A 23,695-nucleotide genomic window follows, 5' to 3' on the forward strand; every position below is an offset into this window, starting at 1 on the left:
ACCTTTTCAGAAATCTGGAAATCAATCTAAAGGTTTACCACATAATCCTCTTTATGATTTTCTCTATTCTATATTGACAACGGTTTTTAGTTTTTACCCCTTTGGTTTTAGTAAATTTTTTTCATATTTGTTTATATTTTTACAGATGCTGTGTATTTGATTTGTTGAGAACCGAACACTAAGAACTGAGAAGAAAATCAAGGAATTTACAGATCTGTAATATCACAAACGAAGAAGACGTCTAAAAATCAGGTGTTTCTTTTCCTTTTTTACACTTTACTACTTTAGAGTTTAGACTTTAGTATGCCTCCTCGAATAAGAAAATATGAATCTGGATATGAAAAACGTAAAAAGAAACAAAAAATTGAAGAATCTACTAAAGCTCAAGAAGGATCTATGGATAAGTTTATAATAAAACAAACAAAAGAAAAGCAAACTATTAATATTGATGCTAATGTTGATAATGTTACTGTTAATGGAACTAATAGTGATGATGTTAATGTTAATGATGCTGATATAGATGAAATTAATGTTGATGATAATAATTTTGATGAAACTAATGTTAATGATAATAATTTTGATAGTGCTAATAACTTTTATACATTTGATATTTTCGATCCAACAAATTGGGAAACTCTAGATTCTAATATGATAAACATTTTAGCATTAGAAGGTCCTAAAAGAGATTTATCTATTCAAAAATATCCTAAAGATAAATATCAAAGAAGATTTTCTGCTTTATATTATACTAGAGTTTTACCAAATGGGGAAAAATGTGATAGAGATTGGCTTGTTTATTCTAAACAACTTGATAAAATATTTTGTTTTTGTTGTAAAATATTTAGAAAAGGGTGTGGAAAAATCAATTAGCAAATGAGGGTTTTGGGGATTGGATACATCTTAGCACTAGAATTAAAGAGCATGAAACAAGTATAGAACATGCAAAAAAATATAACTATTTGGTATGATTTGCGTTTAAGATTACAAAAAAATAAAATTATTGATAAAGAGACTCAAAAACAAATAGAAAAAGAAAAAAATCGTTGGAGAAAAGTTTTATTGAGAATTGTTGCTGTTGTGAAATTTCTTGCAAAATATAATCTAGCCTTTCGTGGTACTAATGAGAAATTGTATGAAAATAACAATGGAAATTTCTTAGGCTTAATTGAAATGTTGGCTGAGTTGGATGTGGTTCTCCATGAGCATGTTCAACTTATAACAAATGATGGCATCCATAATCATTATCTTGGGCATAGTATACAAAATGAATTAATATTTTTGCTTTCTCATGAAATAAAATATATGATTATTAAAGAAATAAAAAAAGAAAAATATTTTTCTATAATACTTGATTGTACACCTGACATAAGTCACCAAGAGCAAATGACCTTGATTTTAAGATATGTAGATGTATCATCGGGTTCTGTTTGCATCAAAGAATCCTTTTTAGGGTTTTTGGATGTAAATGATACAACCGGACATGGACTTTTTGATGTTTTACAAAATGAAATGAATTTGCTTGATCTTGACATTAATAATGTGTGTGGTCAAGGTTATGACAATGGGTCAAATATGAAAGGAAAACATCAAGGAGTGCAAAAAAAACTTTTGGATATAAATTCAAGAGCTTTTTACACTTCTTGTGGTTGTCATAGTTTGAATTTAACTTTGTGTGATATGGCTAATACTTGTAGTAAAGCTAAAGGTTTTTTTGGAACCATACAACGTATTTATACAATCTTTGCAAATTCGACTAAAAGATGGCAAGTTTTAAAAGATAATGTGAAAGGATTAACTCCTAAATCTTTGTCATCCACTCGTTGGGAGAGTCGTGTTGATAGTGTAAAAGCAATAAGATTTCAAATTTTAGATATTAAAAAAGCTTTACTTTAAGTTGCTAAAAATGATAATGATCCAAAAATAAAAAGTGAAGCTAAATCCTTAGCAAAAAATGAACTTGGTAACTTTGAGTTTATAATGGCTCTAGTAATTTGGTATGAAATGTTAAATACTATTAATTTAGTTAGCAAACAATTGCAATCAAAAGATATGCTTATTGATGTTGCTATGGAAAAAATAAAGGGGCTTATTTCTTTTTTTATAGAATATAGAGAAGTTGGTTTTTTAAATGCTTTACAAATTGCAAAAGAAATTGCCTTGGAAATGAACATTAAACCAATGTTTCCTAAAAAACGTGAAGTTAAAGTAAAAAAACATTTTGATGAGACTTCAAATGATACGTCTTCTAGTGTTTCAAAATCCTCACAAGAGTCTTTTAGGGTAAAATATTTCTTATACATTGTTGATCAAGCAATTTCTTCTCTAACTACAAGGTTTGAACAATATCAACAATATGATAATATTTTTGGGTTTTTATTTAATTCTGAAAAATTACATTCATTAGATGATATGAGCTTAAAGTCATGTTGTAAGACTCTTGAAACTTCACTTAAACATGATGAACAATCAGATATTGATGGAAATGATTTATATGTTGAATTAAAATTACTTCTACATCTTTTACCTAAAGAAAAAATGACAGCAATAGATATTCTAAATTTTTTAAAACGTGTTGATTGTTTTCCTAATACATCTATTGCATATAGAATTTTATTAACTATTCATGTTACTGTTGCATCTGCAGAAAGAAGTTTTTCCAAATTGAAGATATTGAAGTCTTACTTACGATCTACAATGACACAAGAACGGCTTAATGGATTGGTTTTGATTACAATTGAGAGGCATTTTTTGGATAAAATTATTTATGAAGAAGTAATTGAAAATTTTGTTTCAACCAATACTAGGAGGATTACACTTTTTAAGTAGAGACAAATGTTTTTTTTTTTTTTTTGTATTATTATGAATGAATTTTAAGTTACGTTGCAATAGAAAATAAAAAATTAAAATTGTTTTGCACATCTTTTTAGATTTTTCAAGTTTTAAGGCCTATTTTTACTAATCTGCACAGGGCCTCCAAAATCTCCCGGTCGGCCCTGACAATATGTAAACACATTTAACAAGTTAAATGTTCAAATATATACAAAAAAAATAATAATAATTATCAGCACGTGAACATGACTAAAAGATAATTACCTCACAAGTTATTTTCTTTTTTTAAATTTATTTTGAAAAAGACGTATGATTATGATAGGTTCATTGGGGCAACTACACCTTCAACAAAAACAAAATTAAAAATTAAAAACTATTTATTTTGAAAAAGAATATATTATAACCCTTTCAAAATAATATATTTTGACTTTTTTTAAATATTTTACCTTGCATAAAAAATTTATTGTTTTTTGCATCCTCTTCAAAAAATTAATGGGTCCGCCTTAACAGGTAAGATTACCTTGATGACGTTATGCATCGAATGCTTTCAGGATGGAAGTGGAGATAGATCTTAGATTCAAGAGACGGTTGTCATGCTAGAGATAGATCGGGAGGTATGAATTTTTTTAATGATTATGTCGATTAATCGAATGTGTATAACTCATCAATATTGCATCCCTCATGAATCGTGATATATTTGTATGCAATGTAATAATTTAATTATTATTTTTGTTGTTTCAATAAGAATATAAAAATATATAAAAGACACGTGCGTAGCATTATCTTGTTCTAAACGATGGGTTTATTATAATTACACATAAGAAATTAACAAGTATTAGAAAGGTTTATAATTATTACACTTAAGGATTAATTACATTATCAATTTCGTCAAGTTGACTAATTGTTTGCAAACGAATAACATTTGTAATGATGCTAATTCCAACATTCAGATCCTACTAGGATCTTAATTCAAGTAATATGCAATTATCTATAAAAATAATTAAATACCAATAACAGTACACATGCACTACGAGCGGAATTTCCAACTTTGTATATTTTGTTTCAACTTTCGATACAATTGTAACATAATCTATTAATTAATTAATTAAACTAAAATCAATAGTTTTGTTTGGAGATCGTTCAAAAACAGAATTTCTATTTTCTTAAACTTAATTATACATGAGATTAATGTCTTGTCTATCTTATGTGGTTTTAGTAAAGGAATTCTCTTAAACTTAATTATACATGAGATTAAAGTCTGGTCTACCTTATGTGGTTTTAGTAAAGATGCTGATGCAAGTATTGAACACATCTATTTCTCCTTTTCTTCTTTTGGTATGGTTCTATGGATAAAACGATCAAGAAGCTTTGATTTTCTCTTGTCTACATAATTATGATGATGATACGGAAGGCAAAATACAATTGTTTGATGATTATGATTACGGCTACTGATATTAAAACATTTTTAATTAGATCAAACAATTTTTTTAGACATTTTTAATTGGATCAAACAATTTTTTTAGCATGTTTGGAAACTAATAAACACTTTTCTCTTACGTACATTATTCTCCTCACTTGTGTTGTTGTTTGTTAGCTTTTGTGTTTTAAATTTAATGGCATGACCATCGTTTTGAAAGATTATTTGGAAAACAAAAAAACCCTAAAAATCATAAAAAAAAAATAGCTAGAGATCACAAAAAAAATTTTTGACATTTTTTATGAAAAAATCGCAGGTTTTTAAAGAAATTCGCTGAAAAAAATTTTGAAAAAAAAAAATTTATAAAAAAAATTTGATTTTTTATATTTTTTTCAGCGAATTTTAATAAAAAGCTGTGATTTTTTATAAAAAAATTCAAAAAAAAGTCTTGTGATCTCTAAGTATTTTTTTTATGCATTTTTATGATTTTTAGGGTTTTTTGTTTTCAATAGAACCTAAACATATATATATATATATATATATATATATATATATATATATATATATATATATATATATATATATATATATATATATATATATCAACAAATTGAAGCTAATGCAACCCTGTTAAAAGGTTGCATTAAGCCTTGAAAAAGTTGCCTAACGCCTAAAGCAACCTTTTATCAAATTTTGAATTAGACAAAGTTGCATTAGACCGGAAGGTGTGGGTGGGAAACTCCCCTCGCTTTTTGTAGGCCACAACATTTTTTCCCTCATTTTCCTTTTCCTCACCTAAATCCAATGAATGGGTGGGAAGCTTCCCTCACTATTTGTTTTTTTATTTTTTTTAAATAAAATTAATTCTTTTGTTATAATTTATAATTTTTAAATTAATAATAAACATAAAATTTAATTAAAAATAAAAAACATTTCATTAATTAAAATAAAAATTACATTAAACCTAATATTTAAATAAGTAGTAAATTAAAAAAAACAAACAAACCACAACATAGAAAACATAATTAATATCCTAATTTAAAAAAAAAAAATACGTCACTCGGAATCATCATCCTCGTCATCGACCTCATCGTCTTCATCATTCTCATGAACGCACTCTCGTCATCGGAATCTTCGCTCTCGACAAACATATCAAAATCCTCGTATGATTCGTCAAGCAAATCATCGTGACAATACTTTGTCGGCGGCTGAATATGAGCCCTATAAACGTGCTCCACCAAATCAGCACAAAGAGCGTGATGAATGTCGCGATTGTGTACTTCTCTTCAATATGCTCTATACTCTTGTGTACCAACGGCTACTCCTTCGACATTTGGCAAAACTTCATTTTCGTTGTACCGACATATCGCTCTTCCTTCGTCTTCAAGAATCATATTATGCAATATGATACATGCATATATTACGTGTTGTAACCTTTTCACTTCATATGACCTTGCCCCGATTATTAGTACTTGCCAACGTATCTTAAGTACACCAAATGTTCGCTCCACATCCTTCCTAGCTGACTCTTGTGCCTCTTTAAACTTTTTTCCTTTTCGTGTCGTTAGGACATGTAAACGATTTCACAAAAACAGACAAGGGATGATATATACCATCAGTAAGATAGTATCCACGCTTATATGCTACTACGTTTGCTTGAAAATGTACATCGTGCAACTTTCCAAGGTAGATATCTTTGAATACCGGCGACTGGTCTAGCACATTGATGTGATTGTTTGCACCAGCTGGACCAAAGAATGCATGTCATATCCAAAGATCATGTGATGCGATAGCCTCTAGAATGATCGTTGGCTCTTTGTGGTCGCCTCTCATGTACTGACCACGCAATGCGTTGGGGCATAATGGCCAACTCCAATGCATGCAAATCGATACCACCTAGCATTCCAGGGAATCCATGCTTGCCTTCATGCACCGTGTACAATTGGTGGATATCGTTCATAGTTGGTTTGCTCAAATATTGTTGCCCATAAACCAAACAGATCGCTTTGCAGAACTTGTACACACACTCCCGCACGGTACGCTCTGACATCCTAAAATACTCGTCACATTTGTCTGCGCCCATGTCGTATGCTAACTAACGAATTACAGCCGTGCATTTTTGAATTAAAGGGAAACCTTTTATCCGTCTCGCATCCATTTTCTATTGGAAATATGGAAAACGGCTTTCTAAATCGCCAACAATACGTAGGAATAGTTCTTTCCTAATCCGGAACCGACGTCGAAACTTTACAGCGTAGATAGCGTCATCTGCAAAGTAGTCTTCTATAAGACGATCGTGTCCGGCTTCGTGATTTCAACGCAACGGAGGGTTTCTTGGTTTAGATTGTGCACGTGATGTTTCGCCTTGTCGGTTTTGAAAGTATGCAACCGTTTTCGCCATGACGGAACCGATAAACTTAGCCACCTCTTGAGTTGTCGAATCGGATGATAAAGATGATGACATTTTGATTAATATTTTTTGGAGAGAGTAAGAAAGTATGGGTTAAAAAAATGTTGGGTGTTATGGTATTTATAGTGGGGGAATAGAAAAAAAAATTATATATATATATATATATATATATATATATATATATATATAAATATATAGCCGTTGGAACAAAAAAAATAATATTAAACAACCAATCGGAGGAGGAGTGAGAACGCGGCAACCCCACCCCCCACCTTCTTCCCCGCGCTCACCTTCCCGCACCGCCGGTGCGGTGTTCATCAGAGCGGGAAAGGTCCCGCCCCTCTTCCCGCACCTAGCTCCGTCTGGTCTTAGACCTAAAGCAACTTTTTTTTCGGAAAATGCAACCATTTCTGAAATAGTTGCAAATCTTTTTTAGATGCAACATTTTTTGAATGCAACCTTTGTTATGTTTATATGTAACTTTTTTTTTATATATGTAACTTTTTTACACTTAGACGCAACTTTTTTAAACTTTTTTAACTTCATAAATGTAACTTTTTTATAATCAATTGCAACCTTTATTATGTTTCTAGTAAATAATTGCAACTTTTTTTGTGGTATATGCAACCTTTGTTATGTCTTGTAATTACAAAAAATGCAACCTTATTTATAATAAAATGCAACTTTATTTTTGTGACTTTTGTGACGCTAATGCACCATCATTTTTCCTAGTCATGCAGACGATACATGTGTTTTACTACATTGCTACGAATATTCATTACTACTAAAACTACACCAAAACAATAATAACATAGATATCTTATCTAATTTTATGATTTCATTTGACATGTCTAAATTCAAAACAACAAACATAAATCAAAGTCCACAAAAAATTGTCAACTATAATAAAAAGTATTAAAAACATCCTAGAAGAGTACTAAACATAGACGATAAATCATATTAGCAAACTATCGACCTTCTTGAGGTTGTTGTTACTCAAACGTCCATATCATCGCTTCAAAGTTTTTTCTTTGGTTGTTAATATCTATTCACATAGCTTCTATTTCGCCTTTTTTTTCTTGGTCCTCTTGAATCTCATTTCGCATTTCAACTTCATTTGCTTTGAATGATTCCATACGTCCTGTCGGAATCATGCATGATGAATCACCACCACTCATTTTTTTATCAACTTATTAGTAGCACAACTACAACCATAAAGTCGACGATATTCATCATTCTCTTTGTTCATCACAATCATATAAGGATCTACAACATAACTTCCATCTTTTACTGATTTGTAGTTCTTCATTTGTTCCTTTAAGATTATTCAAAAATGAATAGGAAATATTGCTAAAAATATGTTGTTAAAAAGTTGTTTATATTGTAAAAAAATGCATTTCTATGTAAAAAAAACTGTTTTTTATTGTGTAAAAAACAACAACTTGATATCCAAAAATCAACTGCTATTAAAAGATTGTTTTTAATGTAAAAAAAAATATATTTTAACATCTAAAAAAACTGCATTTTAATAATTAAAAGTTGTATTTTAACGTCTAAAAATTGTATTTTAACGCCTAAAAAACTGCAATTTAACATCTAAAAATGTAGTTTACTATCAAAAGGAAAACCCTATTGTGAAATTGAAATACAAACTTACAATTTTCTTTGCTATGTCATCATATATATATATATATATATATATATATATATATATATATATATATATATATATATATATATATATCAATATATACATGTCCATCTATCATTTTACGTGTACGTTCAAACATTTGACTTAGAGTGGGGAATTCCTTGTTTGGATCTTCATTTTTCTATATTCATGGTAACATAGGCATCAACAATAAATTGTCAAAGTGTGGGAAAATAAAAACACAAATCACGAGCAAAATGAAGACATTACCATCACATCTAGAATTCTAGCAAAACTTTTTGAACCAACTGTGTGCATATTTTTATGTCCGTGAACACCGTTTCTACACACATTTATATATATATATATATATATATATATATATATATATATATATATATATATATATAGACAACTCTAAATATTAGCAAACACTAGTAATACAGAAAGTGTTTATGAAATTATCGCCACATATTTTTATTTCATAACACTATTGAGTTTTGAGAAATCTTCTTTTGGAATGCATTCAGGTTGATTCTTCCATCTTGTTTTATTGTCCTTAAATTGATAGAAGTGTTTTTTTTAAAGAATTTGCAATGCTTTTAACACCCAAATTTTTTAGTCTTGCTTGGTTTTCTTGAATCCTCAGTAGTCTATTCTTCTCATAATCAGTCATATCTCTTTGTGCACTTTATTCTTGCTTGTTTTGTTTTCCTACTACTGGCCTACTCTAAGTGAAACTATTAATTTGAAGTTCAAAATACCTAATATTAGCATTGTACTATCGCTTACCTGTAATCATTTCTTACGATACCATTTTTGCAATTATGAAATTTTTAAAGGGAACATTTCAGGAAATATATGTCACAGAAATAGTTGATAACTTTGAAAAAAAAGTATCTATTTGTCTAAACAGAATATCACATGCTTCCTTAAAAACTGATAAATTTGCATAAGTGATAACTTTGCAAAAGAAAATTAAATAAATAAATAAAGTCAGAGTAAATGCAAAAAAATATCAAAGTACATTGCTCTTTTCGCTCCTGTAACAAAAAAAATGGTAGATGAATAAATAGTTTATTACCTCTGATTGATTTTTCAAGAGTTATAAAATATTAAATATATATTTAATATTCCTGATTACAATTCATAGCTAGTTGCACCCAAAGGGTAATCGTTAAAAACTGAATATGCATGGTAACCTTAAAAGGGTAATCTTCTTTGATCAGATAAAATAATAGAAAGAGACAAAAGAGTTGAACAATCAGAAATTTAAGGAAAGACATGTGATCTCAATTACGGTAAACTTGTACTAAAACATAATTCGTAATTGCTTATTTATTTATTATATAGAGTTTTTATGTTACATATGACTATTATATGTCCTTATAGATATTAGCTATTTTTTTCATTAGCTGCAAATTTATGAACTTTTAGTAATTTGTATTTGTGGAAAAGGAATCAAAACTTTCAAGCACAAGCCCGTAGATTTATGATGTTTTTAACTATCCAAACCTCAGTTAGTCCTTTCACATATATTGTTTACTTTGCTTTTTTAGTGAAAATATACAACACCAATTACACCATTATATTTGAAACCATTATTAGAATTAACTGACTTATGTAGTGGAAACATAAAAAAGAATAAATGAGGGAATTCAGTGTAGTTGCTAGTGAATCTTGTAATAGAGTTTAACATATTGGGATTTTCATGATTGTAATACACACGCTTCAATTGTTGCATAATTAAAATATTAACTATGTATAATCTCAACTACATTGTTGTATACTCTATATCCAAAATGTAATATTAAAATTGGAAAACGGGTTTATCAAAAGATAGCGGTTAGGCATCAGGGACAAAGTACTCGACCGGTAATGATTCCCAAAAATAAGAACACAAAACGGTCTCAATCAGTTCCGGTTCGATAAGCAGGCACCCGAATCCCCTACTCACAACTACTACTTATATTTTTGTAATATTATGGCCATCATCTAAAGCATTGAAGAACTTCAACATCGGTTTTGAATTGTAGCTCATATTTTACTTTAAAAAAATCATGATCCACCAAGTTTCTTGAGGATATGTTCCCTCACCTTCGCCTGTTGTTATATTTTCAATCAATTAATTACTGTACAAGATTGCAACGAAACTAAACAACAATGAAAGTTATTGTTATGTGTTTATTTGTTCTTAATGTCTTGGTGTTAGCTTCACATAACATTCAATTTTCTCAACCCTTCATATGTTGTAGAAAAAATCACTGATAAAAGAATAAAAAAAATAAAAAGTAATATGAAAGTGAAGTCCTAGTTAAGAATAAAAAACGAAAAATCGAAACAAAGAAGGTTAATATGAATGTGATTGAAGTAGTAAAGTTCCAATTACTTGATCATGCAACTTGCCCCAATTTTGTGGATATCGCCCGTAATAAACTGCACCTAACAATATGCAAATAACATATGAATAGGAACTGACGATAGCATAGTAACTTGGTACTCAAAAGAAGGAGCGAACGATTGGAAACTAACCCCTAGGAACTGGTAGAACTGAGAAGAGATTAGAGATATAGTTGAGACCTAGGTTACAACAATCGATTCGTAAATAAAGTAAAAGAGGGGAAAATATATTTTTATGAGGATCCCGGCAAAACTGAAGATTATAATTCAGTAAGAGGGCATTTAAAATGTTTTGTTATACGTGACGCCTTGTTCCCGAGTTCCACTTAAGGAGGGAAATGGATGGATATGGAGGGAAAGTGAGGGATGTCGAAGAAAAATCGTATTCCCGAGTTTCATTAATGGAAGGAAAATGAAGGGAGAGAAAAAGATTTTAGACTTATATTTTCCTTCCAAATTTTCCTCCCAAATTGGACGGATTTGGGAAGAAAGTGAGAGGAAAGAAAATTTTAAGTTTTATTTTTTTTTTCCTCCTAATTCGGGAACACGAAAACTTAAAAATTTTCTTTCATTTCTTTCGAACTCGGGAACCCAAAATAATGAATATTTTTCTTCCCCTCCCTTTCATTCTGTCAAAAATTTCCTTCTCTTTCCTTTAAAGTTCAAATTTGATTATTAATATTAATAACTTTTTCCTTTATAATTTAGTATTTTAATTAATTTTTTATAAAAATCCATTTGTATTTTTTTTCTTCGTTAGTCACTTTAATTAAAAAAAATTATGGGTGTATTTATATGCATATAAATTAATTATATGTTTTACTGTCAATTAACTAATAAAAATAACCAAACAAAAGATTAATAATATATAATAACGATGTATTCAGATTTTATGTTAAACCAATTACTATATTAAAATCAACATTGAAACATAACCATTTAAAATTAGGATTACCCTTAAGTTTTAAAACGCAACCTTTTAAAATCAGGAATGTCTTTAAGTTTTAACAATGCAACCTTTCCAACAAAGTTTGCCATTTTCAAAAAAAATTGCAACTGTTCAAAAAAAAAGGTTGCATCGGATCCTTAATGAAACCTTCATGTTGAACGAAATTGCTTGAGAGTCAAATGCGACTTATGTTAAAAAGGTTGCTTGTAATGGTTGCATTATTTTGTAGTATATATATATATATATATATATATATATATATATATATATATATAAAGAGAGAGACACACACAAAGTTAGGTTCATATGTTTCTTACATTTATTAAGTGCACCAATACAAATTTAGTAAAATTAAATAATTATTTAATTAAATAAAGAAAAATATTAAATGATTAAAAGTTGTATTTTAACGCCTAAAAATTGTATTTTAACGCCTAAAAAACCGCAATTTAACATCTAAAAATGTAGTTTACTATCAAAAGGAAAACCCTATTGTGAAATTGAAATACAAACTTACAATTTTCTTTGCTATGTCATCATGTATATATTGATATATATATATATATATATATATATATATATATATATATATATATATATATACATGTCCATCTATCATTTTACGTGTACGTTCAAACATTTGACTTAGAGTGGGGAATTCCTTGTTTGGATCTTCATTTTTCTATATTCATGGTAACATAGGTATCAACAATAAATTGTCAAAGTGTGGGAAAATAAAAACACAAATCACGAGCAAAATGAAGACATTACCATCACATCTAGAATTCTAGCAAAACTTTTTGAACCAACTGTGTGCATATTTTTATGTCCGTGAACACCGTTTCTACACACATTTATATATATATATATATATATATATATATATATATATATATATATATATATATATATATATATATATATATATATATAAAGACAACTCTAAATATTAGCAAACACTAGTAATACAGAAAGTGTTTATGAAATTATCGCCACATATTTTTATTCCATAACACTATTGAGTTTTGAGAAATCTTCTTTTGGAATGCATTCAGGTTGATTCTTCCATCTTGTTTTATTGTCCTTAAATTGATAGAAGTGTTTTTTAAAGAATTTGCAAGGCTTTTAACACCCAAATTTTTTAGTCTTGCTTGGTTTTCTTGAATCCTCAGTAGTTTATTCTTCTCATAATCAGTCATATCTCTTTGTGCACTTTATTCTTGCTTGTTTTGTTTTCCTACTACTGGCCTACTCTAAATGAAACTATTAATTTAAAGTTCAAAATACCTAATATTAGCATTGTACTATCGCTTACCTGTAATCATTTCTTACGATACTATTTTTGCAATTATGAAATTTTTAAAGGGAACATTTCAGTAATTATATGTCACAGAAATAGTTGATAACTTTGAAAAAAAAAGTATCTATTTGTCTAAACAGAATATCACATGCTACCTTAAAAACTGATAAATTTGCATAAGTGATAACTTTGCAAAAGAAAATTAAATAAATAAATAAAGTTAGAATAAATGCAAAAAAATATCAAAGTACATTGCTCTTTTCGCTCCTGTAACAAAAAAAAATGGTAGATGAATAAATAGTTTATTACCTCTGATTGATTTTTCAAGAGTTATAAAATATTAAATACATATTTAATATTCTTGATTACAATTCATAGCTAGTTTCACCCAAAGGGTAATCGTTAAAAACTGAATATGCATGGTAACCTTAAAAGGGTAATCTTCTTTGATCAGATAAAATAATAGAAAGAGACAAAAGAGTTGAACAATCAGAAATTTAAGGAAAGACATGTGATCTCAATTACGGTAAACTTGTACTAAAACATAATTCGTAATTGCTTATTTATTTATTATATAGAGTTTTTATGTTACATATGACTATTATATGTCCTTATAGATATTAGCTATTTTTTTCATTAGCTGCAAATTTATGAACTTTTAGTAATTTGTATTTGTGGAAAAGGAATCAAAACTTTCAAGCACAAGCCCGTAGATTTATGATGTTTTTAACTATCCAAACCTCAGTTAGTCCTTTCACATATATTGTTTACTTTGCTTTTTAGTGAAAATATACAACACCAATTACACCATTATATTTGAAACCATTATTAGAATTAACTGACTTATGTAGTGGAAACATAAAAAAGAATAAATGAGGGAATTCAGTGTAGTTGCTAGTGAATCTTGTAATAGAGTTTAACATATTGGGATTTTCATGATTGTAATACACACGCTTCAATTGTTGCATAATTAAAATATTAACTATGTATAATCTCAACTACATTGTTGTATACTCTATATCCAAAATGTAATATTAAAATTGGAAAATGGGTTTATCAAAAGATAGCGGTTAGGCATCAGGGACAAAGTACTCGACCGGTAATGATTCCCAAAAATAAGAACACAAAACGGTCTCAATCAGTTCCGGTTCGATAAGCAGGCACCCGAATCCCCTACTCACAACTACTACTTATATTTTTGTAATATTATGGCCATCATCTAAAGCATTGAAGAACTTCAACATCGGTTTTGAATTGTAGCTCATATTTTACTTTTAAAAAAATCATGATCCACCAAGTTTCTTGAGGATATGTTCCCTCACCTTCGCCTGTTGTTATATTTTCAATCAATTAATTACTATACAAGATTGCAACGAAACTAAACAACAATGAAAGTTATTGTTATGTGTTTATTTGTTCTTAATGTCTTGGTGTTAGGTTCACATAACATTCAATTTTCTCAACCCTTCATATGTTGTAGAAAAAATCACTGATAAAAGAATAAAAAAAATAAAAAGTAATATGAAAGTGAAGTCCTAGTTAAGAATAAAAAACGAAAAATCGAAACAAAGAAGGTTAATATGAATGTGATTGAAGTAGTAAAGTTCCAATTACTTGATCATGCAACTTGCCCCAATTTTGTGGATATCGCCCGTAATAAACTGCACCTAACAATATGCAAATAACATATGAATAGGAACTCACGATAGCATAGTAACTTGGTACTCAAAAGAAGGAGCGAAGGATTGAGAAACTAACCCCTAGGAACTGGTAGAACTGAGAAGAGATTAGAGATATAGTTGAGACCTAGGTTACAACAATCGATTCGTAAATAAAGTAAAAGAGGGGAAAATATATTTTTATGAGGATCCCGGCAAAACTGAAGATTATAATTCAGTAAGAGGGCATTTAAAATGTTTTGTTATACGTGACGCCTTGTTCCCGAGTTCCACTTAAGGAGGGAAATGGATGGATATGGAGGGAAAGTGAGGGATGTCGAAGAAAAATCGTATTCCCGAGTTTCATTAATGGAAGGAAAATGAAGGGAGAGAAAAAGATTTTAGACTTATATTTTCCTTCCAAATTTTCCTCCCAAATTGGACGGATTTGGGAAGAAAGTGAGAGGAAAGAAAATTTTAAGTTTTATTTTTTTTTTCCTCCTAATTCGGGAACACGAAAACTTAAAAATTTTCTTTCATTTCTTTCGAACTCGGGAACCCGAAATAATGAATATTTTTCTTCCCCTCCCTTTCATTCTGTCAAAAATTTCCTTCTCTTTCCTTTAAGGTTCAAATTTGATTATTAATATTAATAACTTTTTCCTTTATAATTTAGTATTTTAATTAATTTTTTATAAAAATCCATTTGTATTTTTTTTCTTCGTTAGTCACTTTAATTAAAAAAAATTATGGGTGTATTTATATGCATATAAATTAATTATATGTTTTACTGTCAATTAACTAATAAAAATAACCAAACAAAAGATTAATAATATATAATAACGATGTATTCAGATTTTATGTTAAACCAATTACTATATTAAAATCAACATTGAAACATAACCATTTAAAATTAGGATTACCCTTAAGTTTTAAAACGCAACCTTTTAAAATCAGGAATGTCTTTAAGTTTTAACAATGCAACCTTTCCAACAAAGTTTGCCATTTTCAAAAAAAATTGCAACTGTTCAAAAAAAAAGGTTGCATCGGATCCTTAATGAAACCTTCATGTTGAACGAAATTGCTTGAGAGTCAAATGCGACTTATGTTAAAAAGGTTGCTTGTAATGGTTGCATTATTTTGTAGTATATATATATATATATATATATATATATATATATATATATATATATATATATATATATATATATATATATATATATATATATATATATATATATATATATAAGAGAGAGACACACACAAAGTTAGGTTCATATGTTTCTTACATTTATTAAGTGCACCAATACAAATTTAGTAAAATTAAATAATTATTTAATTAAATAAAGAAAAATATTAAATGATTAAAAGTTGTATTTTAACGCCTAAAAATTGTATTTTAACGCCTAAAAAACCGCAATTTAACATCTAAAAATGTAGTTTACTATCAAAAGGAAAACCCTATTGTGAAATTGAAATACAAACTTACAATTTTCTTTGCTATGTCATCATGTATATATTGATATATATATATATATATATATATATATATATATATATATATATATATATATACATGTCCATCTATCATTTTACGTGTACGTTCAAACATTTGACTTAGAGTGGGGAATTCCTTGTTTGGATCTTCATTTTTTTCTATATTCATGGTAACATAGGCATCAACAATAAATTGTCAAAGTGTGGGAAAATAAAAACACAAATCACGAGCAAAATGAAGACATTACCATCACATCTAGAATTCTAGCAAAATTTTTGAACCAACTGTGTGCATATTTTTATGTCCGTGAACACCGTTTCTACACACATTTATATATATATATATATATATATATATATATATATATATATATATATATATATATATATATATATATATATATATATATGTATAAAGACAACTCTAAATATTAGCAAACACTAGTAATACAGAAAGTGTTTATGAAATTATCGCCACATATTTTTATTCCATAACACTATTGAGTTTTGAGAAATCTTCTTTTGGAATGCATTCAGGTTGATTCTTCCATCTTGTTTTATTGTCCTTAAATTGATAGAAGTGTTTTTTAAAGAATTTGCAAGGCTTTTAACACCCAAATTTTTTAGTCTTGCTTGGTTTTCTTGAATCCTCAGTAGTTTATTGTTCTCATAATCAGTCATATCTCTTTGTGCACTTTATTCTTGCTTGTTTTGTTTTCCTACTACTGGCCTACTCTAAGTGAAACTATTAATTTAAAGTTCAAAATACCTAATATTAGCATTGTACTATCGCTTACCTGTAATCATTTCTTACGATACTATTTTTGCAATTATGAAATTTTTAAAGGGAACATTTCAGTAATTATATGTCACAGAAATAGTTGATAACTTTGAAAAAAAAAAGTATCTATTTGTCTAAACAGAATATCACATGCTACCTTAAAAACTGATAAATTTGCATAAGTGATAACTTTGCAAAAGAAAATTAAATAAATAAATAAAGTTAGAATAAATGCAAAAAAATATCAAAGTACATTGCTCTTTTCGCTCCTGTAACAAAAAAAAATGGTAGATGAATAAATAGTTTATTACCTCTGATTGATTTTTCAAGAGTTATAAAATATTAAATACATATTTAATATTCTTGATTACAATTCATAGCTAGTTTCACCCAAAGGGTAATCGTTAAAAACTGAATATGCATGGTAACCTTAAAAGGGTAATCTTCTTTGATCAGATAAAATAATAGAAAGAGACAAAAGAGTTGAACAATCAGAAATTTAAGGAAAGACATGTGATCTCAATTACGGTAAACTTGTACTAAAACATAATTCGTAATTGCTTATTTATTTATTATATAGAGTTTTTATGTTACATATGACTATTATATGTCCTTATAGATATTAGCTATTTTTTTCATTAGCTGCAAATTTATGAACTTTTAGTAATTTGTATTTGTGGAAAAGGAATCAAAACTTTCAAGCACAAGCCCGTAGATTTATGATGTTTTTAACTATCCAAACCTCAGTTAGTCCTTTCACATATATTGTTTACTTTGCTTTTTAGTGAAAATATACAACACCAATTACACCATTATATTTGAAACCATTATTAGAATTAACTGACTTATGTAGTGGAAACATAAAAAAGAATAAATGAGGGAATTCAGTGTAGTTGCTAGTGAATCTTGTAATAGAGTTTAACATATTGGGATTTTCATGATTGTAATACACACGCTTCAATTGTTGCATAATTAAAATATTAACTATGTATAATCTCAACTACATTGTTGTATACTCTATATCCAAAATGTAATATTAAAATTGGAAAACGGGTTTATCAAAAGATAGCGGTTAGGCATCAGGGACAAAGTACTCGACCGGTAATGATTCCCAAAAATAAGAACACAAAACGGTCTCAATCAGTTCCGGTTCGATAAGCAGGCACCCGAATCCCCTACTCACAACTACTACTTATATTTTTGTAATATTATGGCCATCATCTAAAGCATTGAAGAACTTCAACATCGGTTTTGAATTGTAGCTCATATTTTACTTTAAAAAAAATCATGATCCACCAAGTTTCTTGAGGATATGTTCCCTCACCTTCGCCTGTTGTTATATTTTCAATCAATTAATTACTATACAAGATTGCAACGAAACTAAACAACAATGAAAGTTATTGTTATGTGTTTATTTGTTCTTAATGTCTTGGTGTTAGCTTCACATAACATTCAATTTTCTCAACCCTTCATATGTTGTAGAAAAAATCACTGATAAAAGAATAAAAAAAATAAAAAGTAATATGAAAGTGAAGTCCTAGTTAAGAATAAAAAACGAAAAATCGAAACAAAGAAGGTTAATATGAATGTGATTGAAGTAGTAAAGTTCCAATTACTTGATCATGCAACTTGCCCCAATTTTGTGGATATCGCCCGTAATAAACTGCACCTAACAATATGCAAATAACATATGAATAGGAACTGACGATAGCATAGTAACTTGGTACTCAAAAGAAGGAGCGAAGGATTGAGAAACTAACCCCTAGGAACTGGTAGAACTGAGAAGAGATTAGAGATATAGTTGAGACCTAGGTTACAACAATCGATTCGTAAATAAAGTAAAAGAGGGGAAAATATATTTTTATGAGGATCCCGGCAAAACTGAAGATTATAATTCAGTAAGAGGGCATTTAAAATGTTTTGTTATACGTGACGCCTTGTTCCCGAGTTCCACTTAAGGAGGGAAATGGATGGATATGGAGGGAAAGTGAGGGATGTCGAAGAAAAATCGTATTCCCGAGTTTCATTAATGGAAGGAAAGTGAAGGGAGGGAAAAAGATTTTGGACTTATATTTTCCTTTCAAATTTTCCTCCCAAACGGATTTGGGAAGAAAGTGAGAGGAAAGAAAATTTTAAGTTTTTTTTTTCCTCCTAATTCGGGAACACGAAAACTTAAAAATTTTCTTTCATTTCTTTCGAACTCGGGAACCCGAAATAATGAATATTTTTCTTCCCCCCCCCTTTCATTCTGTCAAAAATTTCCTTCCCTTTCCTTTAAAGTTCAAATTTGATTATTAATATTAATAACTTTTCCCTTTATAATTTAGTATTTTAATTAATTTTTTATAAAAATCCATTTGTATTTTTTTTCTTCGTTAGTCACTTTAATTAAAAAAAAATTATGGGTGTATTTATATGCATAGAAATTAATTATATGTTTTACTGTCAATTAACTAATAAAAATAACCAAACAAAAGATTAATAATATATAATAACGATGTATTCAGATTTTATGTTAAATGAATTACTATATTAAAATCAACATTGAAACATAACCATTTAAAATTAGGATTACCCTTAAGTTTTAAAACGCAACCTTTTAAAATCAGGAATGTCTTTAAGTTTTAACAATGCAACCTTTCCAACAAAGTTTGCCATTTTCAAAAAAAATTGCAACTCTTAAAAAAAAAAGGTTGCATCGGATCCTTAATGAAACCTTCATGTTGAACGAAATTGCTTGAGAGTCAAATGCGACTTATGTTAAAAAGGTTGCTTGTAATGGTTGCATTAGGTTTATTTTGTAGTATATATATATATATATATATATATATATATATATATATATATATATATATATATATATGAAGAGAGAGACACACACAAAGTTAGGTTCATATGTTTCTTACATTTATTAAGTGCACCAATACAAATTTAGTAAAATTAAATAATTATTTAATTAAATAAAGAAAAATATTAAATGATTAAAAGTTGTATTTTAACGCCTAAAAAACTGCAATTTAACATCTAAAAATGTAGTTTACTATCAAAAGGAAAACCCTATTGTGAAATTGAAATACAAACTTACAATTTTCTTTGCTATGTCATCATGTATATATTGATATATATATATATATATATATATATATATATATATACATGTCCATCTATCATTTTACGTGTACGTTCAAACATTTGACTTAGAGTGGGGAATTCCTTGTTTGGATCTTCATTTTTCTATATTCATGGTAACATAGGCATCAACAATAAATTGTCAAAGTGTGGGAAAATAAAAACACAAATCACGAGCAAAATGAAGACATTACCATCACATCTAGAATTCTAGCAAAATTTTTTGAACCAATTGTGTGCATATTTTTATGTCCGTGAACACCGTTTCTACACACATTTATATATATATATATATATATATATATATATATATATATATATATATATATATATATATATATATATAAAGACAACTCTAAATATTAGCAAACACTAGTAATACAGAAAGTGTTTATGAAATTATCGCCACATATTTTTATTCCATAACACTATTCAGTTTTGAGAAATCTTCTTTTGGAATGCATTCAGGTTGATTCTTCCATCTTGTTTTATTGTCCTTAAATTGATAGAAGTGTTTTTTAAAGAATTTGCAAGGCTTTTAACACCCAAATTTTTTAGTCTTGCTTGGTTTTCTTGAATCCTCAGTAGTCTATTCTTCTCATAATCAGTCATATCTCTTTGTGCACTTTATTCTTGCTTGTTTTGTTTTCCTACTACTGGCCTACTCTAAGTGAAACTATTAATTTAAAGTTCAAAATACCTAATATTAGCATTGTACTATCGCTTACCTGTAATCATTTCTTACGATACTATTTTTGCAATTATGAAATTTTTAAAGGGAACATTTCAGTAATTATATGTCACAGAAATAGTTGATAACTTTGAAAAAAAAAGTATCTATTTGTCTAAACAGAATATCACATGCTACCTTAAAAACTGATAAATTTGCATAAGTGATAACTTTGCAAAAGAAAATTAAATAAATAAATAAAGTTAGAATAAATGCAAAAAAAATATCAAAGTACATTGCTCTTTTCGCTCCTGTAACAAAAAAAAATGGTAGATGAATAAATAGTTTATTACCTCTGATTGATTTTTCAAGAGTTATAAAATATTAAATACATATTTAATATTCTTGATTACAATTCATAGCTAGTTTCACCCAAAGGGTAATCGTTAAAAATTGAATATGCATGGTAACCTTAAAAGGGTAATCTTCTTTGATCAGATAAAATAATAGAAAGAGACAAAAGAGTTGAACAATCAGAAATTTAAGGAAAGACATGTGATCTCAATTACGGTAAACTTGTACTAAAACATAATTCGTAATTGCTTATTTATTTATTATATAGAGTTTTTATGTTACATATGACTATTATATGTCCTTATAGATATTAGCTATTTTTTTCATTAGCTGCAAATTTATGAACTTTTAGTAATTTGTATTTGTGGAAAAGGAATCAAAACTTTCAAGCACAAGCCCGTAGATTTATGATGTTTTTAACTATCCAAACCTCAGTTAGTCCTTTCACATATATTGTTTACTTTGCTTTTTTAGTGAAAATATACAACACCAATTACACCATTATATTTGAAACCATTATTAGAATTAACTGACTTATGTAGTGGAAACATAAAAAAGAATAAATGAGGGAATTAGTAATTTGTATTTGTGGAAAAGGAATCAAAACTTTCAAGCACAAGCCCGTAGATTTATGATGTTTTTAACTATCCAAACCTCAGTTAGTCCTTTCACATATATTGTTTTCTTTGCTTTTTTAGTGAAAATATACAACACCAATTACACCATTATATTTGAAACCATTATTAGAATTAACTGACTTATGTAGTGGAAACATAAAAAAGAATAAATGAGGGAATTCAGTGTAGTTGCTAGTGAATCTTGTAATAGAGTTTAACATATTGGGATTTTCATGATTGTAATACACACGCTTCAATTGTTGCATAATTAAAATATTAACTATGTATAATCTCAACTACATTGTTGTATACTCTATATCCAAAATGTAATATTAAAATTGGAAAACGGGTTTATCAAAAGATAGCGGTTAGGCATCAGGGACAAAGTACTCGACCGGTAATGATTCCCAAAAATAAGAACACAAAACGGTCTCAATCAGTTCCGGTTCGATAAGCAGGCACCCGAATCCCCTACTCACAACTACTACTTATATTTTTGTAATATTATGGCCATCATCTAAAGCATTGAAGAACTTCAACATCGGTTTTGAATTGTAGCTCATATTTTACTTTAAAAAAAATCATGATCCACCAAGTTTCTTGAGGATATGTTCCCTCACCTTCGCCTGTTGTTATATTTTCAATCAATTAATTACTATACAAGATTGCAACGAAACTAAACAACAATGAAAGTTATTGTTATGTGTTTATTTGTTCTTAATGTCTTGGTGTTAGCTTCACATAACATTCAATTTTCTCAACCCTTCATATGTTGTAGAAAAAATCACTGATAAAAGAAGAAAAAAAATAATAAGTAATATGAAAGTGAAGTCCTAGTTAAGAATAAAAAACGAAAAATCGAAACAAAGAAGGTTAATATGAATGTGATTGAAGTAGTAAAGTTCCAATTACTTGATCATGCAACTTGCCCCAATTTTGTGGATATCGCCCGTAATAAACTGCACCTAACAATATGCAAATAACATATGAATAGGAACTGACGATAGCATAGTAACTTTGTACTCAAAAGAAGGAGCGAAGGATTGAGAAACTAACCCCTAGGAACTGGTAGAACTGAGAAGAGATTAGAGATATAGTTGAGACCTAGGTTACAACAATCGATTCGTAAAAAAAGTAAAAGTGGGGAAAATATATTTTTATGAGGATCCCGACAAAACTGAAGATTATAATTCAGTAAGAGGGCATTTAAAATGTTTTGTTATACGTGACGCCTTGTTCCCGAGTTCCACTTAAGGAGGGAAATGGATGGATATGGAGGGAAAGTGAGGGATGTCGAAGAAAAATCGTATTCCCGAGTTTGATTAATGGAAGGAAAGTGAAGGGAGGGAAAAAGATTTTGGACTTATATTTTGCTTCCAAATTTTCCTCCCAAACGGATTTGGGAAGAAAGTGAGAGGAAAGAAAATTTTAAGTTTTTTTTTCCTCCTAATTCGGGAACACGAAAACTTAAAAATTTTCTTTCATTTCTTTCGAACTCGGGAACCCGAAATAATGAATATTTTTCTTCCCCCCCCTTTCATTCTGTCAAAAATTTCCTTCCCTTTCCTTTAAAGTTCAAATTTGATTATTAATATTAATAACTTTTCCCTTTATAATTTAGTATTTTAATTAATTTTTTATAAAAATCCATTTGTATTTTTTTTCTTCGTTAGTCACTTTAATTAAAAAAAAATTATGGGTGTATTTATATGCATAGAAATTAATTATATGTTTTACTGTCAATTAACTAATAAAAATAACCAAACAAAAGATTAATAATATATAATAACGATGTATTCAGATTTTATGTTAAACGAATTACTATATTAAAATCAACATTGAAACATAACCATTTAAAATTAGGATTACCCTTAAGTTTTAAAACGCAACCTTTTAAAATCAGGAATGTCTTTAAGTTTTAACAATGCAACCTTTCCAACAAAGTTTGCCATTTTCAAAAAAAATTGCAACTCTTCAAAAAAAAAAAGGTTGCATCGGATCCTTAATGAAACCTTCATGTTGAACGAAATTGC

At 28.4% G+C, this 23,695-nt stretch overlaps 1 pseudogene; it reads left to right on the top strand.

The window, feature by feature from the left end:
- Positions 1–303: 303 nt before the first annotated feature.
- On the top strand, positions 304–2,826 carry LOC145121756 (uncharacterized; annotated as a pseudogene).
- The last annotated feature ends 20,869 nt before the right edge of the window (positions 2,827–23,695 follow it).

Source organism: Lactuca virosa, chromosome 6 (assembly GCF_052849685.1).
Source record: "Lactuca virosa cultivar CGN04683 chromosome 6, Lactuca_virosa_CGN04683_v6, whole genome shotgun sequence".
In the NCBI taxonomy this organism is placed as follows: Eukaryota; Viridiplantae; Streptophyta; class Magnoliopsida; order Asterales; family Asteraceae; genus Lactuca; species Lactuca virosa.